We start from the raw sequence: 11,348 nt of genomic DNA on the forward strand, positions 1-11,348 counted from the left end.
GGTTGTTATGTAGACTTGAAGACTTGATTGCATATTTGCTTTAGTTTCAATGGTCAATATGCTTGAGTGTCTTTTTGTGGTGGTCAATAATGGTCTTTCATTTCCCTGTTTACCACTCCCTTAAAAACCTCTCCTAAGGCAAGTCTGGTGGTAATGAATTCCCTTAGCATTTGCTTGTCTGAAAAGGATTTTATTTCTCCTTCACTTATGAAGCTTCATTTGGCTGGATATGAAATTCTTGGTTGGAATTTCTTTTCTTTAAGGCTGCTGACTATTAGCCCCAAGTATTTCTGGCTTGTAGGATTTCTGTTGAAAGGTCCATTGTTAGCCTGATGGGGTTCCCTTTGTTGGTGACTTGCCCCTTCTCTCTAGCTGCCTTTAACATTTTTTCTTTCATGTTGACCTTGAAGAATCTAATGACTATGTGTCTTCAGGATGATAGCCTTGAATAGTACCTTGCAGGGCTTCTCTAAATTTCCTGAATTTGAATGTCAACCTTTCTAGTAAGGTTGGGGAAATTTTCATGGTTAATATTCCCAAATATGTTTTCCAAGCTGCTTTCTCTCTCTTCTTCTCTTTCAATGGGTCATTGATTTGGTCTCTTTACATAATCCCATATTACTCAGAGGTTTTGCTTATTCAAAAAAATTCCTTATTTTTGTCTGATTGAATAATTTGAAGAACTGATTGTCAAGCTCTGAGATTGTTTCTTCAGCTTGGTTTATTATACTGTTAATACTTCTGATTGTATTATAAGATTCTTGTAGTGAGTTTTTCAGCTCTATCAGCTCAGTTTGCTTCCCTATATGGCTATTTCATCTTTCATCTCTTGAATCATTTTACTGGATTTCTTAGATTCCTTGGAATGGATTTCAACTCTCTACTGAATCTCAATGATCTTCATTGCCATCCAGATTCTGAATTCTATGTCTGTCATTTCAGCCATTTCATTCTGGTTAAGAACTATTGCTGGGGAGCTAGTGCAGTCATTTGGAGGTAAGCAAACACTATGGCTTTTAGAGTTGCCTGAGTTCTTGTACTGGTTCTTTCTCATCTGTGTGCTGATGTTCCTTAACTGTGGTGTAATTTCAATATAGCCAGTTGGATTTGTTTCTGGATGTTTTCAGAGGGCTGAGGCTTTGTGCAGGGTGTTTATTTGGGGCTGGATTTTTGTCCTTGGTTTCACAGGGTCTACTAACAGAAGCATTTTTGATGTTGAAGTTTGAGCTGTGATCCAGTAGATGGCGCTAACCATAGGGCCGGTAGCTCTTAGCCACGTGGCTCCTCTTTCATTTCCTCACACAGGCAGCCATGCTCCCTGTCAGCGCTCTCTGAATGTGGGCTCCTCTTCCACTTGAGTGCTGGCCACAGATCTCGGCTTGGCACTCCAGGCCTGCACAACACAGCTTTGTGGCATGCTCAGGCTTTTTGTTCCCTCCCCAGCTTGGGGGCAGCAGGGGCAGGAACCTTGGCAGTGGCAATGGTAGAGGGCCTTTCACTCGTCTCTTGGGGCTCTGCCCCAGAGAAACGCAGGGCCACTGCCAATCAGAACAATCAGCCCAAGGTGAGGAGGCTGCACTGTGGGCTCAAGTCTGGGATCCCTGCTTGGTGAAGAGCAGGGGGATGGAGGGCCCATGGGGAAGAGTCTGACTTCTTCTCTTCAGGGCGGCTATGGCGTGCTGGAGGTGTGAGTAAAGCACTCAGGCTATTTTTTCCTTCCCCAGCCTGATGGCAGGAAGGGCAGATACTGCTACCGTAACAGAGGGGCTGTCAGTTGCCTGCAGAAGCTCCACCCTAGAAAAACACAAACCTACTGCAGGCTGTGCTACAGGCCCAAGCTGGGGGCCCTACCTGGTGAAAAGCAGTGGGTTGAGGGATTATAGGAAAGAGAGACTGGGCTCCTCCACATATGGGAGCTGCCAGCAAAGCAATTAGGCTCTTTGTTCCTTCCCCAGCCAGAGGGCAGCAAAGGTGGGTACCACTGCAGTGGCAATGGCAGACAGCCTGTGGATGGTCTCAGGGATTTCCTCCTCAGAGAAATGCAGAGCTGCAACGGATTGAAGTGATCAGGCAGGGCCTGGGAAGCTGTGCTGGGGGCCCAGGTCTGGAGGCCCCTAATGTACTGTTGATATTAAAAACTTTGTCAGAGGCCAGGAGCAGTGGCTCATGCCTGCAATTCCAGCACTTTGGGAGGGTAAGGCCAGATAATTGCTTGAGGCCAGGAGTTTGAGACCAGCATGGGCATCAAAGTGAGACCCCCATCTTTACAAAACAAATAAATTAGCCAGACATGGTGGCATGGACCTGTAGTCCTAGCTGCTCAGGAGGCTGAGATAGGATGATCACTTATACCCAGGAGTTTGAGGTTACGGTGAGCTATGATAGCACCACTGTGCTCCAGCCTGGGCAACAGAGCGAGACCTGTCTCTAAGAAGAAAACAAACCAAAACAAACAAATAACAAAAAAAAGTTTGTCAGAATTATAAACCAATCCACTTAAACAAAATTATTCACTGTTCCTCATCCTAAATATTATGTAGGAATAATATTAGCTTATCAAATTAAATCTGTATAAGAAATGTCAGAAATTCAAAGTAGCAATTCTCTTCGAAATGCAAATCAAACCCACAATGAGATAACATCTCACACCAGTAAGAATGGCTATTATTAAAAAGTCAAAAAATAATAGATGCTGGCAAGGTTGCAGAGAAAAGGGAACACTTATACACTGTTGGTGGGAATGTAACTTATTTCAGCCACTGTGGAAAGCAGTTTGGTGATTTCTCAAAGAACACAAAGCAGAATCACCATTCAACCCAGCAATACCATTATTGTGTATATACCCAAAGGAATATAAATAATTCTACCATAATGACACATGCACACATATGTCCATCACAGCACTATTCACAGTAGCAAAGACATGGAATCAACCTAGTTGCTCATGAATGGTGAACTGGATAAAGAAAATGTAGTACGTATACACGATGGATTACTATGCAGCCATAAAAAAGAACAAGATCATGTTTTTTGCAGCAACATGGATGGAGCTGAAGGCCATTATTCTAAGTGAACTAACACAGGAACAGAAAACCAAATACTGCATGTTCTCACTTACAAGTGGGAGCTAAACATTGAGTGCATATAGACACAATGAAGGAAACAACAGACACTAGGGCCTGCTTAACAGTGAAAGGCGGAGGGAAGGTAAGGATCAACAAACTACCCACCTGGCGCTGTGCTTATTACCTGAGTGATAAAATAATCTGTATACCAAATCTCCATGACACACAATTTACCTATATAGCAAACCTGCACATGTATTCCTGAACCTGAAATAAAAGTTAAAAGAAACAAAAACAAAATTACCTTTATGTAAACAATCCATATTTTTAAAAAGAATAAAACTTGTATACTTGTATTTTTTCTTCACACTGATTTAACCAGAAAAATATATGACTTTTTTGGTTTTTTTTTTTTTTTTTTTTTTTTCTGGAAACAGTCTCACTCTGTCTCTCAGGCTGGACTGCAGTGGCGCAATCTTGGCTCACTGCAAACTCTGTCTCCCAGGTTCAAGCATTTCTCGTGCTTCAGCCTCCGTAGTAGTAGCTGGAATTAAAGGCATGTGCCACCACACCCAGCTAATGTGTTTTTGGTTTTGTTTTGTTTTGTTTTGTTTTTTAGTAGAGACGGGGTTTCACCATGCTGGCCAGGCTGGTCTTGAACTCCTGGCCTCAAGAGACCCACCCAACTCAGTCCCCAAAGTGCTGAGAGTACAGGCATGAGCCACTACACACGGCCTGATACAGTTATTTTTTAAACCCAAATTATCAGTCTAGTTTAATTACATGAACTTGATTTTTTTTTTCTAAGTGCTTTTTTTTAAAGTGCTTTTGAGCTAGCAGCTTCTGTGAGAAGGACTTTTTTTTTTTTAAGCAGGCTATCACATTTAAAGCATTAGACATTCAATTTATGTTGAGGAAATGTTGAGAATATTAGATTTATGTAAGTGCTTTTCAGTTTCTCTAAAACGATTGTCATTTTAAGCCAGATACTTGTTTTGTCACGCAGGGCAGTCCTGAGCATTGTGAGCTGTTTGGGAGCACACCAAACCTCTACCCATTAGATGCCAAAAGCACCCCCAAATTGTAACAGCCCAAAATGTCTCCAGACATTGCCTAACATCCCTGAGGAGAGAGTGGTGACATTGCTCCAAAACAATCATAACGGTACTCTTTAAAGAGTCTTCTAATTTATTTTACTTATACCCTCCCCCTCCACCCCCGCCGAGGTAGGAATATATCTCAAACTCACACAACCAGAGGTAAATACTTTTCCCACTAGATGCTCAAAAACACAAGGCTCTTGCAGCTTCAGCTTAGCAAATTAGCAACAGATCCTAAGCAATCAAAGGACACAAACTCACCTGTCTGTTATCCTTTTCAGTGGACTGACTAGTTTGTGCACAGAGTTAAACCTGTGGAACTGTAAGTCCAATTAAAACTCTTTTTCTTCCCAGTCTCAGGTATGTCTTTATCAGCAGCGTGAAAATGGACTAATACAGTTATCAAGTCTCTTCAGTTTTCTCCAATCTCAAAAAGCTCCTTAGTCTTTGAAAGAGTACAGGCCTTACCTTTTGTAGGGTGATCCTTGAGCTGGATGTTTCCTTATGATCACACTCAGGTCATGCATTCATGGCAGGAATATCATGGAAATGAAACTATGCCCTTGTAAGAGTATCAGCCATAGTACGGACATATGCGGTTGACTGTTCCCACCACTGGTAACATTGGTCATCACCTGTCATATTGGTGTCTGCCAAGTTTCTTCACTGTAAAGTCATAATTTTCTTCTTTGTAATTGATTAGTGTTTTGTGGGAGACAGATAATCTGCAATCACACCAATATCCTATTTCTTATTCTTCCTGCAACTAGTCTTAGCCTCCATTGACATAAAGCTACTTATAGCATTTTCTACTTTATCTAAGATAATCATGTTTTTATTCCTAATATTGCTTGTTTGTATAATCTCTTTCTGTCCCATCTCTCTTATTACATGTTTATTAGTTTTTTGAAAGACTAGTAAAAATAACCTTTATTTTTGTTGATCTTCTCCCATTTTTCATTTCATTAACTTTTGCTCTTACGTTTGTTTCCATTCTTCTACTTGTTATTCTTCAAACTCTTGAGTTAAATCATAATTCATTTTTTTAAAAGCTCCTTGGTTTTTATAGGTTCATTTAAGACTGTAAATTGGCCTTCCAAATATTGCGAGAGCTGTATCTTAGAATTTTAAAGTTAGGTTTACTGAGGTATAATTTACATGCAGTAAAATCCACTCATTTGAGATATATTGTTCTAGAGTTTTGATCAATATAAACAGCTATGTAACCTCAACCACAACCAAGATATAAAATATTTCCATCTCACCAAAGTTTTCTCGTATTTCTTTGCAGTCAATTTCCTCCTCCTGTAACTGACTCAAGTTCAACTGCTCACTGTTAGAAGTCAAAGTATGAGAAATGAGGTGTGACCAAAGGGAAACAGCTTTTATTCAAACGCTAGCAGATGGGGAATGTCCAGACTCATGCTCTTAACAGACTATTTCAAACTTTAGGCCGTGGACAGGGGTTTAAAGAGGGGAACTTGGAATGGAAGGCATGCAGGAATGGTGCTGGGTACGAGGTCTGTGTGTCTTGTTCCACTGGTTATCCTGAGTCATGGTCCACTTGGAGTGCAGGCTGGCATCATCTCAACAATGGTGAGGCTGTTGACTAACTGCTCTGAGGTAATCTCTAGAATTTCACACCTGGGTTTCCATGCCTGGTTTGTCTCAAGATTAGCCCCTGCAACTTCTAGGCACATAATTAGATAAACTACCAGTGCACAAGAGTGTCTAGTGGGAAGGCAGGGAAACAAAGAGTATTAAGGTATGTTTCAAGGCTAAAAGGAAGAAAAGGAAGAAAAAAAAAGTCTCAAAATGCATTTTGAACCTAAGCTACTCAGTTACATCCTCCCAGCCCCGATCCCTGGCAGCCACTGAACTGAATTCTTTTCTTATTGTTTTGTCTTTTTCAGAATGTTATATAAGGAAATCATGTAGTATGAAACCTTTCGTTTTCTTCTTATTTAGCTCAATGCTTTGGAGATCCGTCTGTGCTGTTGTGTTTCATGCATTCTTTTTTTTACTAAGTATTATATGATATACATGTACAAAGACTTGTTTGTCCATTCTATAGTTGGTAGACATTTTGGTTGTTTCCAGTTTTGGTAATTATGAATAAAACTGCTGTAAACATTCAGGAGTAAATACTTAAAAATATAATTGCTGGGCCATATGATAGGTTTAAGTTTACTAATTTTATAAGAAACTCCTAAACTACTTCAAAAGTACAAATTTTACATTGCTACCAGCAATGTATAAAAGTTTCCATTACTCTGCATATTCACCAGGACTGGGTATCAGTAGTTTTGCGGGCTTTTAAAACATTTTATTAAATCTAATAGTTGTCTATTTGTACCTCACTACAGTTTTAATTTGCATTTGTCTGGTGACCAGTGATGTTAAGCATCTTTTCATGAGCTTATTTGTTTCACTCTTCGGTGATATGTCTGCTACATGTGTGTTATGTATTCTGGATACATGAATCCTTTATGAGATATATGCTTTTCAATTATTTTATTTCATTGTATGTTTGTCTTTTCATCCTTCACAATGTCTTTTAAATAATAGAAGTTTTGTGATAAAGCTTAATTTAACAACTTTTAAAATATTTGAGTCTTAACTAAGAAATAGTTTTCTAACCTAACACACAAAGTTTTTTGATTTTCTTCTAGAAATGTTATAGTTTTAGGTCTTAAATGTAGATCCGTGTTTCATTCTGAGTTAAATTTTTATATGATACCAAGTACAGATCCAGCCTCATTTTTTCACATATGGTTGTCCAATTGTCTCATATCATGTGTTTAAAAAGAGTACCCTTTCTCCATTGAATTATCTTGGCAATGTTTTCAGAAATCAATAGACTATATATATATATATATATAGACAGTCTATGTATATATATATTGACATATATATATATAATATGTGGGTCAAAGCAATTACAAACAAGAAGAAATACCTTTTATATTTACCTTCATTTTTACTACTTCCAACACTATTCATTTTTTGGTGTGGATACAAGTTTCTCTGCAATATAATCCTTCTGCCTGAAGAACATCCTTTTTTTCAGACTTCTCAAAAGAAGAATTATTTATTTCTTTTCGTGTGTGTGTGTGTGTGTGTGTTTTATTTCCATAGGTTTTTGGGGAATAGGTGGTATTTGGTTACATGAGTAAGTTCTTCAGTGGTGATTTGCGAGATTTTGGTGCGCCCATCACCCGAGCAGCATACACTGAACCCAATTTGTAGTCTTTTATCCCTGACCCCCTTACCACCCTTTCCCCGAGTCCCCAAAGTCCATGTGTCATTATTATGCCTTCACATCCTCATAGCTTAGCTCCCACTTATGAGAACATACGACGTGAAGAACATCCTTTAATCTTTCTGGTAGCACAGGTCTGCTTGCAACAAATTCTCAGCTTTTGTTTGCCTTGGCTGAGCTGGGTTTGGGTTTTGTTGTTGATAGAGCTGTCTTTAGCGTAACACAAGCTTCAGATTCCTCTACAGGTGTGCTACTAAGGTTTTGTGCTTAGGGGAGAGGCACAGGACCTGTGTCTCAGTAGTGGGACTTCCTCATTATTCTTTTCCTTCCTCTCATGGCCACCAGCTCTGCCTTATCTTTGTGATTGGTCTTGTGACACAGTTTCCTACCCCTTTCCAGGACTTCCTCTCATAATCTGCTGGATATCAATGAAGCATCCTTTGCCCAAGAAAATTCCCTGTCCTTCCTACAGTGGCAAAGAGTTTTTTCTTTTACCCTTCCTCCCTTACCATTCCAGCAGCAATGGATCTTTGCCTTTGTTCTGGTATTGGGATAGTTTCCTATCTGTTACCAAGAAGCAAACAAGCTTTTCTTCTGGCCCTCCCCTAAAAACAATAATTCTTTGCCTGTGTCCAGGGACAAAAGAGTTTGATGATCCTCCCCAATGTTTTAAGACTTTTGATTTGTAGGAGAGAAGGGGTTAGAAAATTGCACTTTATGCCTGTCGCCAAGAATCTACTAATCACATGAACATTTGAACCACTGCTGTGGGTGGTGGGTGAGGGGGATTTCTTCAGTCTTCTCTCCTGCCCCCAGTCATTTTCTTGAGCATCCAGTGAAGGCCTACAAGGGAGTGCAAACTCACTTGGTGTCTGAGGCCCCCACCTATGACAAACTGACACACTAACCCATATATGGCCTTTAAAAAAATTTAGTTGATTTCTTCTTTCCCATTGATATGATGGCCACCTTTCTCTTCCACTTTGCTAAATGTGAAATCGTTAATGTGCTTTCTCTCCTTGGAGAATCTTGTTTCTCTTTGCTATTCAGATTACTTGATTGCCTTTAAAATTAGCTCTATGATTGTTTTAGAAAAAGTCATGGTTTTGTGGATTATCCAGCTTTTTCTCATGGTTAGAGTGGAAATGAGGTTCTTTGCAGTTTTCTATATCCTAAACCTACCCCTGTGGTTTTGATGTGTAGTATTTAAGTTGTCTTTAAGGTATAAATGTTACATAACTTTCCTTCTGATGAATTAATTACTAAATAGTTTACCTTTTTTTTTTTTTTTTGATGGAATCTCGCTCTGTCACCAGGCTGGAGTGCAGTGGCATGATCTTGGCTCACTGCAACGTCTGCCTCCTAGATTCAAGTGATTCTCCTGCCTCAGCCTCCCGAGTAGCTGGGACTACAGGTGCCTGCCACCACACCTGGCTAACTTTTATATTTTTAGTAGAGACGGGGTTTCACCACGTTTGCCAGGATGGTCTCAATCCGAGGCAGGCGGAACACGAGGTCAAGAGTTTACTTTCATTTTCTAAACATACATAGTTTTTTTTCATTATCTTTTGGTCAGACAACATAGTCTGCATACTACCTAGTCAATAGTATTCTGTTATAGCAGCCTAAGTGGACAAAAATATATATTAAAAATAATTTTAAAAAATTTGATGCTTGGACTATCATTTTCTGAAAGAAATTTGTTTTAAAATCTTAAGCAATTGCTGCTTATTTCTCCCTATAATTCTCTGTGATTGTATCTTCTGCTTTATATATGTTGAGGCTCTGTTGCAATCATACATGTCCATGATTATTTTATCATTTTGGTGGGGTTTTAAAAATATTTATAAAATGTTCTCTTGGGTGAAAATGGGGGCAAGATGGCCAACTAGATGCAACCAGATGGAACAGCTGCCACTGAGGGACTGAGATGACTGTTATACTCCTAACAGATCTTCAGAGGGAAGGCACCAGAATGAACAAAGGGAAGACACAGAAGCTAGGCTGAAGCAGGAGGAAGCTGGGAGCCCTGCATGGGGCTACTATGCACCAGGACTCATTCCTGGCCCTCAGAAACTCTGAGGGAACAGGTAAGTTGAACTGGTAAGGAGCAACCCACTCTCACTGCGTGCCTCTGGAATCCTGGCAGGAGACCCCCTGACCACCAAGGACCCTTGAGTTGGCAGGGATAGCTGCTCAGAGAACTGGTAGGGGCAGCACGTCTGCTGAAGAGGAGCCCAGAGGGTTTGGTGTGGGAGCATCTGTAGCGAAGCATGGCCAGGAGAGCCCATCTCTCTAGGCTCAACTTGCTCCCATAGGAGACTTTAGCCCTAGAGGAAGTGTTGGACCTGAACTCTGTTACGTGGTCTTGCCCATCAGACAGGCCGGTCTGACATGAGCATCCCTTGGTCTGCTGGCCCCTCCTGGGGCCCAGGCCTGATTGAGCCTGCTTGTCAAACAGCCTTGGGTGTCCTGGGGGCTCACATCATAGTTGCTGTGCTGGTGGACCATGCCTGACCATCAAGAGAACTACAGCAGGACAGCCCCCACAGCCACACACCAGGCCACCCGCTCCCTCCCTACACGCTGCTTTGCCTGGCCCACAGCAACCCTCCACATTGCTTTGCTGGCATGCCCTTGCACCAACGCTGCCATGGGAATGAAACTAGGCACAGAGAACAGCACAACCTCCCCCGACTTGAGTGACCACCCCTGCCTGTGGTGCACAGAGAACGCATACAGACTGCGCCTGCCCGCACCCCATTCTAACACTACCACCAGCCAACCGCACACATAGTCACCAGCAGGGGACCCTGGAAGCTGTACTCCTTCGCCACTGTGGTGAATGCCTGCACAAAGGCAGGCACCCCAGCACCTGCTACCTCCTGCTGCAGCGGATGGGTGTGCCCCCACCATGCTGCCACTATGCCACTACTGCTGCTGCTGCTGGCTCATGTGAACAAGGTGCCCAGCCTGCTATATTTCTTTGATTAGTATTTTTCTGGTATACTTTTTTTTTTTTTTTTTTTTTGAGATGGAGTCTTGCTCTGTTGCCCAGGCTGGAGTGCAGTAGCAAGGTCTCGGCTCACTGCAACCTCCGCATCCCAGGTTCAAGCGATTCTCCTGCCTCAGCCTCCCGAGGAGTTAGGATTACAGGTGCATGCCACCACGCTCGGCTAATTTTTGTATTTTTAGTAGAGACGGGGCTTCACCATGTTGGTCAGGCTGGTCTCAAACCCTTGACCTCAGGTGATCCGTCCACCTTGGCCTCCCAAAGTGCTGGGATTACAGGCGTGAGCCACCGCACCCGGCCTGCTATATTTCTTTGATTAGTATTTTTCTATTATTTTCCTATTACAGGTGTGAGCCACTGCACCTAGCCCCTTCATTTCTTAATTGCACTTACCCTTTTACTGTCTGTATCATTAGAATAAAAACCTCATGAATAGTGATTTTTGTCTGTTTGATTTACTGCTATAGTTCTAGCATCTAGAAGAGCGCCTGAACATATTAGACAGTAAAATATTGAATGGATTAATGTCTACCTATTTGGGTTTCATCATTTCTATTTTATTGTTTAGCTTACTTTTCAGAGTCCTAAGCAAACTTATTGAAAGTTTCAGTTTATTCCATTATTTTCATCTTGAGTGGACTGAAATTTCAAAAGGTATTGATTTGCTGGTTTTCCTGTCTTCAGATCTCATGTGTTCAGAAATTTTGATTCGCAGTGTCTTTTTTGTTCCCTTCATTTATCTTTCTTTCCTCTGGGTTCATCCTTTTCTTTCTAGCAATTTTGGGTTGCCTCCAACTTGTGTCTTAGGGACCCCAATTCAGCGAGGTGTTACATGCTAATTCACTGCTTCAATTCTTTCTTCATATTGTAAACCAGTTACCAACTCTGTACATTTTAAAAACTGCGTA

This window comes from Pan paniscus, chromosome 16 (assembly GCF_029289425.2).
Source record: "Pan paniscus chromosome 16, NHGRI_mPanPan1-v2.0_pri, whole genome shotgun sequence".
Taxonomy (NCBI): Eukaryota; Metazoa; Chordata; class Mammalia; order Primates; family Hominidae; genus Pan; species Pan paniscus.